The sequence below is a fragment of the Astatotilapia calliptera genome, chromosome 14 (assembly GCF_900246225.1).
Source record: "Astatotilapia calliptera chromosome 14, fAstCal1.2, whole genome shotgun sequence".
In the NCBI taxonomy this organism is placed as follows: domain Eukaryota; kingdom Metazoa; phylum Chordata; class Actinopteri; order Cichliformes; family Cichlidae; genus Astatotilapia; species Astatotilapia calliptera.
Window position 1 is genome coordinate 3,494,524 of NC_039315.1, and position 18,770 is coordinate 3,513,293.

The 18,770-nt window shown below is 41.0% G+C and overlaps 1 long non-coding RNA gene across 1 annotated transcript; it reads left to right on the forward strand.

Annotated features, from left to right (window-relative positions):
- Nucleotides 1–6,708: 6,708 nt before the first annotated feature.
- Nucleotides 6,709–7,810, forward strand: LOC113036957 (uncharacterized). Its single transcript, XR_003274529.1, has 2 exons — nucleotides 6,709–6,915; nucleotides 7,461–7,810. It is a non-coding gene; the product is annotated as an uncharacterized LOC113036957 (long non-coding RNA).
- The last annotated feature ends 10,960 nt before the right edge of the window (nucleotides 7,811–18,770 follow it).

Sequence of the window (18,770 nt, forward strand, 5' to 3'; positions counted from 1 at the left end):
GATGGCGCTCTGGCTCTAGGGCAGCTTTACGAGCAGCACCTCCGGCAAGAGAGGAAAACCTCCTGCAGTCTTGCTCCAAAGACACACCCTGATAATCCCAGCCTCAGCAGAGCAGACAGGGAAACACTGCACGATTCCATAAAGACACAGGCATAGATTTTATCATAATACAAACTGCTCACGAGATGGAAACGAGCAGTGCCCCGGGCATCAGAGGCAGGACCTTGATATAGATTGTTTACATGACATGGTATTGATATGAATTATAGATGAGCTGCTGCATTTAAATGTATAGGGCTTTATTTGGTAGAGTGGGAGCTTGCAAAGGGTGTGTATGCTCCTCCCAAGGTTACACACTGAGAGCGGAGTGCTCCACCGAGCCCATGACTAACAACGAGAGCCTGCAGGTCACACACAGGCATCAATCTGCCAAGAAATTCAGCACACACAACACACACACACACAGCAGTGCCCTACATGTTTACATGCTGAGATCAATCTATAATTCATCCGACTAAAATCCATATCTACCACCTCATCAAAATTCAGTTCCTAATAATAAAAGACATGCTGACTCGAGCACTAACTGTTAAGACAAACACACTCATGCAATCAACTGCACATATATATTATTAGCCAAGGGAATCAAGTTGCATGGCTCTGATTTTTATGGAAGCTCAGTCGACTCATGATTGCAACTCTGACATGTGAAAAAAAATCCACACACAAATTTGCAGAACGCAGACATTTGCACAGCAGTTAGGATGCAAAGAGTGTGTGGTCCTGATGCTGCCAATGACAACAAAATGTAGACAACTCTAATATGCACCATGTGGTGATTGGTTATATATAATGTTAACTGTGACTACAATTTTAATTAAATCTGATACAATATTGCACAATAAGTGATGATTGCAAGAAAGCATATGTTTGGAAATGTCTCATTACGACTGCTCATCTTAAAATGATTCAAAATGAGGAACTACAGAAGTCCAGCAACATCCCAGCAAATATTCAAATCATCCTTTTCTGTTGTAACCCTGGCGCCTGGTCTTTTGTGGACCCCCGTCTGCATCGTGTTCGCTGTATGGAGAGTTTGTTCTTTGTTTGTTTCCCATTTAATTTTCCAGTTTAGTTCCTCATGTGGAGTTTTTACTTTCGTCCTTTGTTCCCTCTGTTCTCGTCTAAATTGAGTTCACCTGTCTTTTGTTAGCCCTCTGCGTTGTGCGTATTGTCCTTAGTCTTTATCTGGTTCTCTAATAAAAAATTTACATAATCCACAAACAGGGATCCACCAGGCAAAAACAAGCAGGGAGACACAGGAACCAGAGTTGATCTCATTATGTCTTTGTACTGGGTGCACTTGTAAACATTTCGAGACAAGCAGGAGAATGTAAGCTCCCTCTGGATGTTCATTAACCATTTGTTGGAGTGCTGTGTCTCTGACTCATCCCTGATGAAAGCGTTCTTGCTCTCCTTGGACTGGTGTAAATGATTATCAGCAAAACTGCAGTGCAGCACGCCGCCCCGCCTCTGTGTTCAGACGGCTTGCCTCAGTTTGTAGCTGCAGTAATATATTTACAATCTTTTAATGCTGACCAAAAGTAATGGTAGTAAACTAATCAGCAAGTATTGGTATTCAGCATTTATGAGAAAATCAATAGCAGGAGAGTCACAAAGTACAAGAGCATCCTGAGAAAATATTGTGGGAATAATTGGCTACTTCAGTGCGCTGCGGTTTTCTCTGACCTCGGAAAGTTCCTGTGGGAATTGCTGTGGCTTCAGTATGAAGCACAGTCTTATTATGAATTGACTGAATCATGTTGTGACATGCCTGTGATTGATAGTGATTTGATGAGGAGATGAGGTTGACATCATTGTACGGAGGTCAGTAGACGAAACTAACAGACAGGAAGAAGCCGTCATCCCTAATTAGAGCTAGATCACGTTTTTATGGATCTGAAATGCTGCCTCCTTTCCATCCTCATACGCATATGCATTACTGCACTGGTGCCCAACTCCAGTGATGTCAGGCAAATCCAGGTGTGCTGTGGAATTTTGTGACAACCATACAGTATTATTGCAGTAATAATGATAACTGCGTTGCATAACTGCATGAGTGTTTACTATATCTGAAGTTGTATTTATTCCTCATAATAAAACTTCATCATATGTGCATTTGTTGACATCAGAGGCTGTGCCTGATGGTGACAAGGTTAGTCTGCCCGAGTGTCATCTTCATAAGAAGTTGGCTAGCACAGATCCAGACAAGCTAACCCAGAGGTACTTTGAGACCAAACATGTCTTCTGAGAAAAATGAGGCGTGCTTAAAATAAACACTGGATCAGAACCACAGGAAGCCAGAGCGCTGTGTGTTAAATGTCAAATGTTTTAAATGTGTTAAATGTTAAACATTTAACTGTTAAATGTTAAATGCGCTTAAATGTCTGATAAGGTGTCGGAGATGATTCTCTACACTGCTGTAAAAATGTGGGGATTTTTATGCTAGTTCCAGATGTTACAACTGGGCAGAGAAACAGAAGCTATAGACAAGCTGTCCGTAGCTCTTCATTCTGCTTTTGAGCCAATTTTTTTGAAAACAACTGCCTTCATGTAGATTTGGTGCTGGTGGGGTGATTCTCTGTAAGGTACTGCACTTGGGTATTCGTATGTTATTAATCTAGCTATATTGATCACACAGGTGTGACATCTCATTTTGATACCTACTGTCATGTTCAGCTGTGTAAACAGTAGATTGTGGATCCAAACTGCTGTTTTGTATAGAGAATCCAAACTTTCAGGCTCAACTAAGGAACAGATTCACAGAAACGGCACAGGCCACTAGGAGGAGAAACTCACAGCGAACATAAGACAAGAGCAGCGCGACAACAGCTGGGACGCACAGCTGGATCAGATCGACACAAAAGACGAGACAAGAACCGAAAGGAACACAAAAGAGAACTACTTAAATACTACATGAAAGTCACCTTTCAGTAACTAAAAGTAACTAAAACTAAGAACACAACACTGCAATAACATTTCATTTAGGCATGTCATGTTATTGACAATAAACCGGACTGGGTTAAAAGCACAGCTGCACTGCTCAGGAAGTGCCAGAGTCGTCTCTATTTTCTGAAGCGGCTGAGATTCTTTTACCATCTGTTGGACAAAGCTCAGGTTTTTTGACGAGTCTGTTGTGGCCAGTGCCATCCTCCATGCTGTTGCATGCTGGGGCAGCAGGCTGATGGTTCAGGATGCCAACAGACTCAACTCTGGAGCCGGACTCTCTGAAGTTGGTGTCGGAGAGGCAGATATTGTCTAAGATAAGGACAATACCTCCCAGTCATCACTAACGTGCTGGCCAGTCACAGGAGCACGCTCAGTGATGACTGAGATTACTCAAATGCACCATTGAATTACACAGAAACTCAATCTTGCCTTGATCTAAAGCACAGCTACTCACTGCAATAGTTCGTCACCTTCATCACCTTCACCTGGGTGTTTTGCTGCTTTTCTGTTATTTACATCACTACCACCTTCCCACGCTGTCAATCTCAATACTGACATCATTACTTTAGTCCAAACATCTCCTCGCCTGCTTTTTCTTTAAGCCACTCAGCCTCCACTTTGCACGGTTTAAATCTGTGCTCTCCATCATTCTCCTTTCAGACTAATCCCATCTCCACCTCAGACACCATCCAAGCCTCAGTCTTCATCTACACTACCTCATTCACATGGGATCTTGTTTTTTTCTAAGCTTATTACAACAACTCTCACAACCTCTCTGCACTCACTTCCACCATTTGGATGCAAATAAAGACTTGGGTCCACCTTTGCTATTTGCTCGCACAGCCGCAACATAACACGAGTAGAAAATAAACCATGAATAACCTATACAAAATATTAAAGATAAACAAACCTTGTAAACAAAAGGGAATAACAACAACTTAGTAAATAGAATATTAAATACTGACTAAGCAAGATACACAGAAACCCAATCCAGGGTTGGACTTTAAGGACTTTAGGATCGAAAATACAAACACTGGCCAATGAAAAGATCTAATAAATGACACCAAGAAAAATAAAACACTAAATTTGAACATAAATCGCTTCACAAACTCAGGGACTGTGACACCTTCGAACAAACCAGAGGACCTGGGAAAAGCAATGAGACCAAAAAAGCTTTTATTACATTAAAATCTGGAGAATTTATACAAATGCCAACTTCTTACTGCTCGGTAAAGCAGTTTATGTAGTTACCTTCAGGTACAATACAAAGATCTGAGGGTAACTTTATTGGCATATTATTCTCAGAATGTTTTAGTTCTTTATGATGACAGGAAGTCTTCCTGTTTCCTTTGAGCTCTGGACTGAAACAAATAGCTGGACGTGACCAAATGTACCAGGTGTGGGATGAAGCCTCTGTACAGACAGCAGTAATACAGAGTCCTCATGTGGAGCCAGTACCTTCATCTATCACTGGAGAGCTTTGATTATTTAATCCAACAGTATAATGATGTAACCAAACTTTGATGCCAATTAAGCAGTCTAGCAAACAAAGTCAATGTAATCTTTGGAGTCACGGAGGAGTGGAGTCTTTAATATTGTCTCAGTAAAACTGATTCATAAGGAGATCAGTGTTGTCTTACATTCAAATCAAAGAACAGGAAACAAAGAAGGAAACGGCGATGAGAGCATGAAATAAGCTTTGTAATGTACAGAAGGAACTAACGAATCCTGACTGACTACATTTGATTTCACCAGTGACATCACTGTTACCAAAACGTTTTTGACAGGCATGGAAATGCTGAGTCAGCATTTTTTACACACCAGCACAGAAATATCTGCCGGATTCAGGTTTCCTCCGGCAATTAAAAAAAACAGAGCTCCAGTTTAGTGACAGCATAAGTGAATATAAAGTCAATAAAAGGTGAGAATTACCTCCAGGCAGAGAAAATAAGAAATGAGTTAAAAATAAAAATCTGGGAAAATCCTGATGCTGTATTGCTCCAATTCACCGAGGTTAGTGAAAATGGGAGAGACTGAAGGAAAGCACGGGGAAAGAAAGCTTTAATATTGTATTCACACACACGATGCATTGCAGCTCAATCGAATCATTTATTAAAACTGCTGATCCAAATAAACGGATGCAAAACTTTCAAACTGCTTTAATGAGGATAACAGAGGTAAACACAAGCTAACTGTGCATGCTAATGTTTCACCCCCATGTTATTTATCAGCTCACTAACCCTGCCATGGGGAGGCCAAAAGCCCTGATCCTGGATAAATGGGCAAACCTGCATCAGGAAGGGGATCTGGTGTTAAGTCTGTGCCAAGTCAAACGTGGTTCACCAAAAATAAGATTTATGCATAGGTTCAGGCCGGTGTTAACACGGACCACCTCCAGTATTATTGGCCAACACGGTGCAGGTGGAATCTGCTACTGCTGGCTGAAGACAGGAAGAGGAGAAGGAGAAAGAAGCAAAGGCAGGAGTGTTTGGTGTATCTGGGATGGCAGCAAGAGTGGAAGAGAAGGAACGAGCGGGCGAGATGGTAGTGAGACCTCCTTATGATGGATGATTTGGAGATGGTGGCACGTGCAAAAAGACAGGTCAAGTTTAAGGTAGCAGAGCTGAAGACTGTCATTTGGAGTGAGCCGAATGGACAGGATTAGAAATGAGAACATCAGAGAGACGGCAGTTTGGAGACAGAGTTAGAAATGTGAGGCTGAGATGGTTTAGACATGTGCAGAGGAGAGATAGTAGGACAAAGGATGTTGAAGGTGGAGCTGGCAGGCAGGAGAAAAAGAGGACGGAGATGTGGTGTGGGGAAAGAAGGCAGTCAGAGGGTTGGTGTGAGAGAAGAGGATGCAAAGGAAAAGGGTGGTAGAAGAACGAGATAAAGAAAAAGAAGAATCCTGAATTTTCCTGCTACAGCTTAATGGAAGCTAGAGTCTATTTTAATGGTTTCATATGAGATCTTTATATTTGTACATGTATGTATTCTGTTTTCATACCACAATAACTGCTGAAACTTTCCCCTGCTGTTCGGTGTCCCGGTCATATTTGGGTTTCAGGAGGGATGCATACAACTTAGGAAACTCACATGTAAGGCTAATTGGCAGTCCCAACCATTGCACTGTCATCTGAGCAAAGCAAAAACACCTGGACTCAATTACCTGCTTCAGGTGGGAAAAGGCATTACCTGGAAAATGACATGAGAGAGAAGCAGCACAAGCTTTCTTAACAGCGATAGAAATGCCATACAGTCCCTTTATAGGATGACAGAGTGTCCCACCTCACTGTTTTAAGTTTCACTTGATCTAGAAAATGCAGATTTTTCTTTTATAAAAATCAGTTTATGCGGGAAAACGAGTATCCATGGTTTAGACAACCTGTGTCTAAGCTGCGATACACATATTAAAGAAAAGGTTGCCTAATTTAAGTTCACTTAACACTCTTTCGTTGGTATTTAATCTTGCACATCTGGATCAGATGTTGGAACAGAACATCATTTGTATGAGATATACTTAAAGTATCCACAAAATGACATTGCACTGGCTGATTGGCTTCAGCTGTTTGTGAAACACTTGACAGTGACAGGTGCATCCACAGCTGTGACAGATGACATCCTGACACTTCGAGCAGGTGTGCAGATATTATAACCTGCCATGGTTACTTCCCTCTTTACACTCATGCTGACAGTTTATTGGTGCGTCTGACCTGACTCTGTCTCACTGAGCTTGTCTTTTGTGCTGATTTGATTGAGGAGTAAATAATGTGCACACAGTCTGTCAGCTGGATGTCAAACAGGCAGAGGTTCAAAAGCAAGGAGAGCAGAGGTCTATTCATTAAACTCAGAATGATGAAGTGTGAGGTTTGCTGTCGGACGCTGCTGGATGTGTGCTTGTTTTGGGTGGGTACAGGTTGTGTTAACGAGGCTGTGCTGTTACTGGATGTTGATCTTCACTGCTGTGATTCTGCGAGTAGACTTGTTGGCACTGCACACTTTAAGATGATGATGTTGTCCCTGCTTCTGGCTGCTCGTTTTTGATGTCTGCTGGCAATTCTCTTTGCATTCATGAAAAACTTTATTTGTAGTGTGTGTGTGTGTGTGTGTGCGCGTGTGTATGCATCCATGAGGTGGCTTTGCTTTATCACTACCACAAAAGTCTTTGGTTGTCTAAAAACAGTGTATTTTACTCAAACTTGGTCTATTGTTCACATTGTAATTGAATCGATATCTGAGCTCCTGCGAGTCGCTAACTACAGGCCATCTGTTCATATTTGTTACACAAAAGCATGTGTGGTGTTGTTAAAGCTGATTTTAGCAGAATCCTCATCACTTCTTCCATTCTTTAAGCGCTCTCTCAGTGAGCAGAACTCATTCTACTAAATCTAAATGCCAGCTCACTTTCTTAAAGTGGTCTCTTCATTGAGGTGAGTGTCTCTAATGTGCAGGTCAAGAAGGCAAATCTGGGCTGTGAAAGTGTTGCAAAAGGACGCTGGAGCAGGGTCAATGACAGCTGATGAACCTGAGAGTCCGTCGAACACGAGAATAGAAGAACATCCTCCTTTTAATCCAAAGTGTGCTGAGATTGACACGTTATACCTGGAGACTCAAAACAAAGCCAGTGACAAGAACTAAGATGACCAATATGTGCAATCTTGTTCATGTTTACACTTTGTTTTTCTGTGTTACCTGCAGTGTAACTAAAAGAGAAACAGCAAAGCTTCATGAGAGTGAGCGCCACAAACCCCATCACTTTAGTTCATTTATGATGGAGCGTGGTGAGGCATTAAACTGTTCTGCCGTCTGATCAGCTCTTTTTGGAAATCTCCAGGTGAGCAGGTAAAGGTCAAGAGGGAGGATCTGTTATCAGTATACAGTGGGTGGATTAGAGAACGTGGGCTGAGTAACTTGCACATGTGGTGAGTGATATCAGCAGGTTAGGAACACAAAACCTGCTGATATTACTCGCACAATAGTTTTCTACCTGAATGTGTTTGTTCTTTACAAACAAAGGCCTAATTGTTTTACAAAATTTTAAATGAATAGTATTCATGATGATATTATTACCATATGATCTTATCTTTCATTAAAAAGGAATTGTCATTGCTTTATATCATCACTTGGAGGTTTTTTTTTTTTTTTTTTTTATTGTTTTTTGCACTACCACACAGATGCTGCAAAAATCTTTTGTCTCCTGCTGAGCTGACAGATCAAATTTTCCTCTCCCTGTTTGTTCTTTTTCTTGTTGCCTGTTACTCTTGTTCATATGAGCTTTGGTGTTTAAACTTTTATTTTAAGAGTCATTCCTGTAGAAAGCTGTGCTTCCTTTGTTTCAGTCAGACTTTCTCCTGCTGTCCTGCTTCAGCGGTGCAGGCTTCTCTCCTGCAACATCGTCCCCACCTGGAGGAAAACGTGTTTCCTTATACAGAGAAATGGGGGCGTGGCAGGATGCAGATTGCACAAGCCTGTTTGTGCCAAATGATACAGAGTTATTAACATATACACATTGGTTAGATCAACACAGCCTTGTGAGCTTCATGTTTCATAAATCCAACAGTAACTTAGATTTATTTATTTATTTATTTATTTTTTTTGGAGCAAACTAACAAGGTTTCCACGCACATGCTAGTAAGCTGCTCCTCCATAAACGGCAGTAAATTAGCCTATTTTACTGTACACACCTGCTTCTAGACAAAATGAGACAAGAACAAAATCAGTATGTCGATATAAAATAAAGTAACACCTGTGTGCTTGGTTTGTTCTTAAAGGTAGATGCGTTTGTCTATGAAACGCATGCATCAGCTGATTGTCTGCACAGCTACATGCTGCTTCATTGCTGTGTAGCTAAGGAGACTCCCTAACTGATACAAATGTAGCAGGAGTCCAGATCACTTCGCACTCACACTGTGCCTTTAGCTTGGCATCATGTAAGCAACTAAAAGTTTGTGCATATTTGTGACACATTCACGATGTCGTTGTGCTGTCTTTGGTTATATTTAGTGTGGCTAATCAATGCCTTGACCTCACCTATCAGCTCTTCTTCATTTCTATTTGAAACCTGCTGCTGCTGGAGCTGCAGTGTGAATTATACTCGTATCCTCTCCCTCATCCTTCATCTTCTCCTTACTCGCAAACAGCCCTGATGTTTATTTCAGGTCGCCTCTCGGCACTTCTCATTCGCCTGCTGGCATTTCTCCTCTTCCTCCTCCGGCCCTCATTTCCATCTGTGTTGCTCTCTTCTTTGTTCTCGTCCTTCCTTATTTCCATTTTTAGCCTGCTGGAGCTCAGCTGCAAACTTTACGTGTTGGTGTGACAATACGGCGCTGTGAAATCTCTCTCTCTCACACACACACACTCACATTCACTCTTTTCTCGTTACAGTAGAAAACTTTCAGTCTGTGCTGTGTCAGTGCAGAGGGTGATGATGTGCCGTACGGCTTTGAAGATGGACCAATGCCTTCATTGTCGCACTGATGCAGTCATTGCCCCCCTGTATTTCCAGCATCACCACCCAATTTCAGATCCATTTCCCTTTGCTCTGGACTTCCTGTAACACATTCTTCCTATTACAGCTGTGTTATTGTAATGATCTCTCTCTGCAGTTTCTCCAAACCCATTTTCTTCACTCTCACTACCTTTTCAATTTTCACACTTACTCACATTTTTGCCTTTTTCCGAGGTCTTCCTCAGATTCCATCATCTCAAGCTTTTGCCCTGTCCATCTCATTTTCATAATGCTTCACACCTGTCATGACTGCTCACTTTCTCTGCTGATCCTCAGAAATTTCGATTAATCCACCCAAACTCGAACTTGCTGTATCTGCCTTAACTGAACCGACTGGAGTCACGGCAACTTTTAAGTCCAAAGAAGACTGAAGCAATCAATAAACCACTCTCCTGTTGTAAATTGGCAGTACCAGTATTCATCACACACACACACTTCCACACTCATCCCTAAATATAACAGACACCATTGTCTTAAAGCTGTAAGGTTTCAATTCAATAAAAGCAGCAAACTAGGTGGACAAATCAATAAGCACACCCTTAAAATCAGAGAGATAAGCAGAGCATACCTCCCTGAGCCTATTTATAAGCTGCTCTGGGTTAATGGGGAATTTGTGTCACCTTCATCACTGATTTCAGGATGTTTTAGCACTAAAGTGAAGACTTATCATAACGTGCATATATCTGAGTTGACAGCAGCTCAGCTAGAATATTTTTGCCTTTCATTTTATTGGAAGGAGTTAAAAGCAAGTATGCAAAAGGTTTTTATTATATTATTTTTGCCTGTTTATTTTCAGAATGACACCACGACAATCACCTAACAGAGACAGCTTAACCTGTTTTATCAAGTTTACCCACATATACAACTGACAGCTGAGTCTAAATGATTTTATCTGGATAAAAATGTCATTTTATTCTATAAAAGGATTTTTAGGGGTTTGTTTTTAGCTAGCATTTTGAAAGTTTTCTCTGTTTGCAAATTATTATAATGGGTCTACTGCATCTACAACAGTTTTCTGTATATTTCACCCGTCAGAAGGAATGGTGCTGGTCACAGTACTGATGAGGTGTTAGAATAGCTTTTGCCCCAGTGTTTTGAATTTTATTTTATTAAACTTTAGATTCTCACCTAGCTTTGGTCTGAGTTTTGCTCATGTTGTATCCCTGCCTGTCCCTCCGGTCGTTCCCTCATGTCTTCTGTCCTAGTCTCACCTTTGTGTCCTCTGTAAGAATCAGTCTTGTCTCCATGCTTCTTTATTTTTCTGTTCCCGTGTGGTCCAGTCTCTGTGTTCAGTCTGTCCGGTCTCAGTGTTCGTTTTCCTCTTCCCTGGTTTAAGTTGGTATGTCTTCGTCTGGGCCTATTGTCTGTGAGCTAGTCCTGTTTTATTTTCACAGTCCTGCGTCTTGTGTATATGCTCTGCTTTGCTTCCTTTCTCTCATCAGTTAGATTCCTTCAGCTGTGTTCCCCAGGTGTGTCCTCTCTGCCCTGATTCCCTTCTGTTCTTATTTACTCTGCGTGTTTGTCTGGTCTTTGTCACGTTGTTGTCATTCTCTCTTCATGTATGCTCTCTGTTCGTTTTGCAACCACTAAGTCTGCGACTCCTGTTTGTTTTGTCCCCTGAACTTGAGTAATAAAGCTGTTCTGAGCTCAGTCCTGTCTCCGCGTCTGCTCTATCAGCCAGTCATTCATACGTTGGAGTATTAGGGTCACAGTGTTCAAAACATATCAATCACTTCGAGAATAAAAACAAATTGTTGGAAAATTGTTGCTTCAAGACAAACTGTCATGATACTCTCTACAAAGCCCCTTACGGAGATGACTTGGTGAAATCATAATTCAGAATCAGTTTTAGTCGCAATCAAGGAAATGATTTCTCTTTTAGCTCATAAACACAGCGCGGTGATGAGTACAAGAACGTTGAAAAGATGGTGTAAGAAACTGCATCTGGTCAACCTCATGCAAGAAAGTGAAAACCTGTTTTACCACAAGGCTACACACGACTCACCAACTCATCTACACAAAGCAGATGAGTTGGTGCTATACAGAGGGCGGTTTGTCTTGAAACAGCTGTAATCTCCACATTTTAATTTTTTTTTCAAAATAGAATTTTGACTTTAAACAAATGATTGAAGTCAGAAATAAGCTGAACGCATTCAACTGTTATGCTAGTAGACAGAATTAACAAGGAGGCACCATAACAGTTCGACTCTTCCAGTGAATGATTTATATATTTGTCTGCACAGCTGCCAAACTGTAAAAGGTCTTGCATGGGATTGAATCTGTTAGCTCCCCTCAGGTTGTTGAAAAAGGGGCATGAATTTCCTCCAGGAGGAATTCCACATCCACTTGGACCTGACTATATCATTTCATTTTTGAGTTGTCAAACTATAATAGCAGTAAAATAATAACAGGATTGTAATAATGCAGTATTTAGCTCCTTTTTCTTTTTTCTTTCTTAAATATCAGAGCATGAGTCTTCAGACTAGTCTTTACCATTTATAGGCCTTTACTGCAGATCTGAGGTCCAGCAGCCCTGTAGCTAAATATAAGGCTGAGATTTCCTGCTGATAAAGCCCAGAAGGACGAACCACCTCCACCCAGCCACAGCAGGAGGATCAATCAGCTGATTTCCTTTAAGACTTAGTAATAATTTCTCTGCCATTAACTTCCACTTAGTTTTTACCACATTTTACAATTAGCATTTTAAACAAAGCCCTTTGTTTTTCTCTGTTCGCCTTTATTTCATCTCTTCCTCTCTTGTCCTACTTGTCCTCCACTCAATTTTCTGATTTGTAGACAGAACTCCAGCCAGTTTCATCTTCCCCGTATTCACAGGCGCCGGCTGTCAAGGCCATTTTTACTTTATTATTTTTCCCAAAGAAGTGTATGTTTTTGTGCGTGACACAGAAAGAAAGGAAAATGTGATTTTCTAAAGCCCAAGGTCACTGTACAAAGCATAAGAGACAATAAACAGTACAGTACAAGGATAAAAGCAGCATTTGTTTAAAGAGTGAGTCAGTTTGAACAGATGGATTTGGGGGTTTGACTTGAATAGGGGAAGAGAGCCAGCATCCCTGATATCAGGAGGAAGTGAATTCCGGTGAGCAGAGCAGCTAAAAGCTCTGTTCCCATAGTGGTGAGACGGGCAGAGGGAACAAGAGGTGACTGCCGAATGAAGACCTAAGGGAGCAGCAGTGTGGAGTAAATCAGACATGTAGGCAGGGGCCAGGTTATTATAAAGGTGAGAAACAATGATTCTAGTGAGTCTACGGGCAGCCAGTGAAGCTGCTGGAGAACATTGGTGATGTGCGAGTTATGATCCAGGCTGCAGGATTCTGGAGGACTTGGAGTTTATGAAGAGACTTATTAGTGAGACAGAAGAGAATTACAATAATCAGTCAGAGAAGTGACAAGGCTATGGATCACAGCACCATGGAGGGTGGGAAAAGGGAAAAGATGGTTGATGTTGCGTAAGTGGAAGTAAGCGGACGGGATGAAGTGATAATATGAGACTGAAATGGTAAAGTGCTGGTGAAGACGTTACCCAGACTATTAACCTGAGGGGAGACAACTAGAAAGAAAATCAAAAGCCTATACTGGGAGGCTAAACATGAAACCTGAAACATACTAGAAAACCTGAGACCTGGAGAAACGTGGGGTACACCAGCAGAGGAAACGCTGGGAATGACAAACAGAGGGATCCAACAAGGAACAGAGGGATGCACACACTATATATACACGGGATAACGAGGAAATGGCACACAGGCAGTGAACATAGCTGAGCGGATCATGACACCTTTAGTGTTTGTCATGCTGTTTTTTTGTTATTGTTTATTTTTATTTGCCAATAAATGTGTGTATTGGTGGGAGGTTTGTGCGTATTTGGGTCTCTATGACTGAAAACGAGCGGGACACGTGGCAACCTCGTTAAGACTGACGGCACTACAACGCTGCACGACACCTTTTATTCTCATTATTCTTATAATTTCATCTTGAAGCAAGTCAGGAACATGACTTAATGCTGTGCTCCACTTCAAACACATCTCTGCTCATCCACCTGTGAGCGGCAGTCTCTGCAGACCTGTCTCTGCAACAATACATATGTGTGAATGCACGTCAGGTCTACTCATAAGGTGCTGAATTTGTGAATCTTTGCAGGTGCATGTGAGGGCGCACGCTATCTCACATCAGTGTCTTTCTTATTGTGTGTCACTGTGCTAGCGTGTGTGTGTGTGTGTGGTGGTGGTGGTGGGGGGGGAGGTCTGAGCATGTGTGTGCTGACATTTCAGTCACTCTGCTGTATTTAATTGTGTGTTTATGTTCCCAGAAGTTTGGATGTGTCAGGTGTGCTGCTGATATGTGCATATTTTTGTGTTTGTGTGAGTGTTTGCACTCAGTTTTAGTGCTTTCCCCACTCAGACCTCCTCCCTGTTCAGTCAGCTGAAAGACAAACAAGTGAAGAAAGGAGGAAAGAAAATGTTAAAAGACAATTTGAATGATTCATGCAAACCATTTAATATAAATCATGCTGGCAGAATAACAAAACAAGTTTATTATCCAGCACAAAGCAAGAGTTGAATCCGTTTGTCTCTGTGACTTTTAGGGAACGGTTAATGCGGTTCATCTGACTTTTGGTAATGTGTGTTCATATTACAGAGCTACTGTATATTTCTTGAGTTGATTTTATATTTTTAAGTGACACAGAAATTGTGCAACATAAACGATCATTCGTTGATGGAATCTTCAACCGCTGAAGGATTATTAAGCTCCCCATAGTTAGCACAGAAACCTGCATACAGCAGCCTCAGGGTAAAGCTACCTGTTGCTCCCCTGCCACAAAGCATCTCCAGTTTTTATACTGGATGCTTTTCCTGAAGTAATTTCTGTTTCTGGCTGGAATCAAACCATCGACATTTCTGGTGTTGTGTACAAGAGGACAAAAAGTTTTAGCAGCATATGGTTATCCAACAGTCCTAACAAGGTTACAGTATATGTGATTACAGTCAGTACTAGCAACCTGAGAAATATCGCAGCAGACACAGATCATAACCACAAGCCTTAAAGAGGGACTCAGGCCTGAGTGCTGGTAATAAGTAAACATAAGGGTCCTGTTCTTGTCTAATTCCTGCAAGTTTTGGTTGTCTTTGGACTCTCTTGCCTGGCCCCTGTTCTCATTAGTTTGCTACATGAACCGTCTTCCTGTGTTTGAACAATCCTCTATTGTATAAATCAACACAATTGCCCCACAATCATTTATTGTATTGTTTTTGTTGTTGGCATTTGACCGATCCTCATTAGTCTCTGTTAATGAGGTTCAGTGCATTAATGCTGGTCCCAACGTTTTGATTCGTATTGCTACATGATATGTGGATACCATCATAATGCTGCTTTCAGGTAACTGAACACTGCTCTGCTCTGGACTTTCACTTGCAGGGAGCAATGTGTGGATGAATGCACAGAGGAGATTGGGAAGCAAGGAAGACACAGGAATGGCACAGAGCAACTGATTAATTTTCAAAATAAAATACTGTGTATAATAACAAATGTACTGCTTCTATAAAGCTCTGGCTGTATTTTGAAGCTGTGTGCTGGATAAATCACACTTGTTGTATTCTCATCCTGAACATACGGAGGTGTCAAATGAGGTAACATAAGGTGAGGACCATATTACCAGGTGTACAACTACTCTACAGGCAGCAGGCAGAGATGACAGATCTTCACCTGAATGACGATTTCATACACATGGGTTCCTCCCATCATTACCATCTGCAAGGAGAATAAAAACACCTATTAATCTCAACCATTTATGCTGAAACAACAAAAAGTGGTATTTCTGCTCCAAAGAACAGAAACAAGAAATGCTTTTTTCACAGAGGACAATTTGACACGTCCCAGTTGGGAAGCACAGGAGCAAACAGTGAGATTAATCATTTAGATTTGGTTTGCTGAGAGTGTGCACGCAGGCCCCCGGTGACAGCTCGCTGACACATTTGAATAGAAATGAGCCACTGTCTCTTTTTTTGTGGCGTTTTGCTCCTTCCTGCCACAAAAATCTAAATGTTTGCTGTGGAAAGGGGATGTAGAACAAGTACACAGTCCTCATATTTCTCTGGAAATGGAGGAACTATACTGTACAGCAACTGTACAGTAAATTTGTGTTAGAGACATAATGTGAAAGCACGTCTGTATGTTGAGTCATATACGTGCATGTTGTTCTACTCTATAAAAACTTCCAGCATAGCATCCAACAGTGTTATTACCTTAAGCAGCAGCTAAAGTCAGTTCACATCAAATCCAGTCATCATTTGCATCTGATGCTTTAAGTAAACGAGCACTGAGTAGACGTGACTTCTTCTCTGTGTCTGTGCTCGTAGTCGCTCATCCACCGCCTTGATATCATTTAATGATAAACGTGTTATTTATAGAGAAATCTTCAGCGTGCGCTCATTTACATATTCACCACAATAGCTTGATTTCCCAGCACGCACATGCTAGAACTCATTTATCAGCATGGAGGCAGAGTAACTGCTGCTGCGGGCAAACCCTGTCCTGACCATTTGTGTATGTATAATTTAGCTCACCTTGTTGTGCGTGTGTGCGTGTGTGTGCGTGTGTGTGTATTAAGAGCCAGTTCTTGTAGTAAGATTAATAATGTAGCACAGATGTCAATCTGGGGTCATCTAACCAATACCTTCTCTCTTCTTCTACGTGTTTTATGGTCGTTTCTAACAGCTCCGGGTCAGCCTTCATTGACATAATTAATGTGAAACATGCTGCATTTGTCCTCTTATGCTTTAAGCTGACTCTACATGCTATCAGCCCGGTTATGAATAGATGTGGATGATAGGACCTCAGTTGGTGTCAGGAAAGGAAACAGAGATGAAAACCAATGTGGTCACTTCCTGACAGAGAGATTAGTGTGGCAGAATTTTTATGGGGTCTTCCATAATTGTTCCTCACATTCAGAGTTTAACAACATTGGGGTTCACTCACCGTGAACAGCTGTAAGCATATCAAAGCAAAGGAGAAATGATGCTGGAGTAGCTCAGTAGACATGCTCTTTATTTTAGCCAAGGATTGTTACGCAGACGTATGAGCTGCTAACGTAAAGAAGTTTGAAGTGCTAAAGTAAAATGACTCCCCCCACTTAATAGATAGAAAAGCATGCTGCAAACGCAGGCTGGTTTGTTTGCGTTATCTCCCTCCGTCATCTGTGTTGTGTCCCTGCGGCATCCTGCATCATTTTCTGTTGTCTCTTCCTGCATCTCTGTTTCATGTTTCAAGGTTTCAGTTACAGCCAAACCTGGAAACAGGCTAACAGGCTAGCGTTAGCTTTCCAACAGAGGAGCCTTGACCTGCTACAGTAAGACTCCACCTCCTCGCACCCAAGAGTACAGCAGGGTAACATGTGGCAAGAAAACTAACAGGGAAAAAAAGGATCTCATCTCACACGATTACTTTGGGGAGCCACCAGGCCCAGGATCCTCCAGCATCCACCAGGCCCAGGATCCTCCAGCAGCCACCAGGCCCAGGATCCACCATCAGGCACCAGGCCCAGGATCCACCAGAGCTTTCTACTATTTCCAAACAACAGAAATTGATTTTGGATATGATGGGACAGATTAAAGAACTGCAAAAACTAAATGAAGAAAAGGACAAAAAATAGCCCTACTTGAGTCCCAAGTGGCAGATCTAGAGTTCACCCGCATGAATGACTTATTGTAAGTGGATTGGAGACCAAACACAGAACGTATGTAGTGGCAGAGGAAGGCTGGGATCCCACTGAAGCTGACATCGACTCTTTGGAGCAACAAATTCTCAATTTCTTTAGTGGCAAGGGAATTACCATTAATAGTAAAGATACTGAATCTTGCCATCCTCTGCCTCGAAAAAAATAATAGTGGAAAACCATCTATAATAATACGCTTCGTGAATAGAAAATCAAAAAAGGAGCTACTAAGACAAGCTAAGAAGCTGAGAGGAACCAATGTCTACATAAATGACCATCTGACAAAGAAAAATGCTGACATAGCACGACAAGCACGAATACTAAGAAGACAAAACAAGATTCATTCAACATGGACTGCAAACTGCAAGGTCTACATCAAACTCTCAATCACACCACCACACAGTACTGACCCACACATACAGTTCTTACACACACACTGGACTTTCTGGACTTTGGTTTTGCACAACACTGGTCACTATATTCTTCATTTCCGGTTAATACTTGTACAGCTGCTGTTATTGTGTATATATTTATTTATATTTAGATTTCTTCATACATTCTTATATAGTTCTATATTGTGTATTGTGTATTTTGTTGTACAGTTATTTTATTTTCAACTTTAATTTATATATTTTATCTTATTCTTCCCAGTTAAATTTACCCTTCATTCTAATTTGTGTTGTACAGTTATTTCATTTTTAACCTTAATTTATATTTTATTCCTTCCTAGTTAAATTTACCCTTTTTAATTTTTCATATTTATTTCCTATCTTATTCATAGCCTTTTCCTTTTTTGTTTTCTTTAGGTCACGAGCAGTTGTCCAAGCATTTCACTACATATCGTACTGTGTATGACTGTGTACGTGACAAATAAAATTTGAATTTGAATTTGAATTTGAATTTGAACTCAAAGGAACACCAGAAGAACCAAAAATTGTGGTCATTAAAGAACTTTCAGAACTGGATATATACTAGAAATGTTAAAAACCGAGACACTAACTATAGGAATAAATCATATGACATGACAAAACTGTGCTAAATAATCACTTTTCTTAGTAAGGTGAAAATGAACCTTACCCATATGTGAACGTTGTATATAAGGATTTGGGACTGAAACCCTTTGAGTATACTGATAACAGACTATGGGACTTGGAAAATGATATAGACCCTGAAAACAATTTCTATACCCATAAGCATGATCAAAAATGTGAGTATTATACAAATGAGCAGTTCAATCAAAATATAATAATGTATAATGTAATATCAGTCATGCATGTTAATAGTAGAAGGCTCAATTCAAACCATTCAAAAATCCTGGACTGTCTGGCACAGTTTTCTAAGAAATTCACTGTCATTGCAGTTTCAGAGACTTGGTTAGATGGGGATCAAAACTTAGTGAAGATTGATGGCTATGACATGTATTACATTAATAGAAATAAAAAAGGGGAGAGGCTGTTGCCTTGTATACTGATAATAATTACAAATGTAGAATCCTCAGTGAACTGTCTCTAGCACTGGATAACA